We start from the raw sequence: 521 nt of genomic DNA, 5'->3' as shown, positions 1-521 counted from the left end.
AAAAAAGTGCCATTCAACATGTTGCATTTTCTTGGTAGTATATTTGTCGTGGTTTCGTAACGATTTTCCTGCTTAGCCATATCCCTTAGAATTCAGCACACATTTCTCAGGGAATAGTGAGAAGAGTAAGTCTCAATTTTTATTAGTTACAACTGAATAGAGCAGACACTGACGCTAGAGAAAGCATAGAAGAAATTAACTGTTATGTTTAAATAAGTTGACTGTAGAAATAATAAGAAAAAGAGAAATGAAAGCTGACAAAAAGACAGCTTGCCGGAGATGGGAGCCGAAACTACGTGTTCCGCATTACGCGTAGCCTGCTTTACCAATTGGTCTATACTGCGGCGGCCATCCTCCCGTCTGCTTTCTCGGATATTTGTGTCTGTGTGCAATGCTAACCCCGGGAGTGTTAGCCAGCGCCACTCACAGCCAGAACGGCGAACAGTACGTGAACTTAGGAGCAGGCTGCTGGGCAATAAACCCTCGCTTGCTACCTCGTGACATCTAGGCTGACAAAGTCG

This window comes from Dermacentor silvarum, chromosome 1, assembly GCF_013339745.2.
Source record: "Dermacentor silvarum isolate Dsil-2018 chromosome 1, BIME_Dsil_1.4, whole genome shotgun sequence".
Lineage (NCBI taxonomy): Eukaryota > Metazoa > Arthropoda > Arachnida > Ixodida > Ixodidae > Dermacentor > Dermacentor silvarum.
This window is presented reverse-complemented; position numbering follows the sequence as displayed.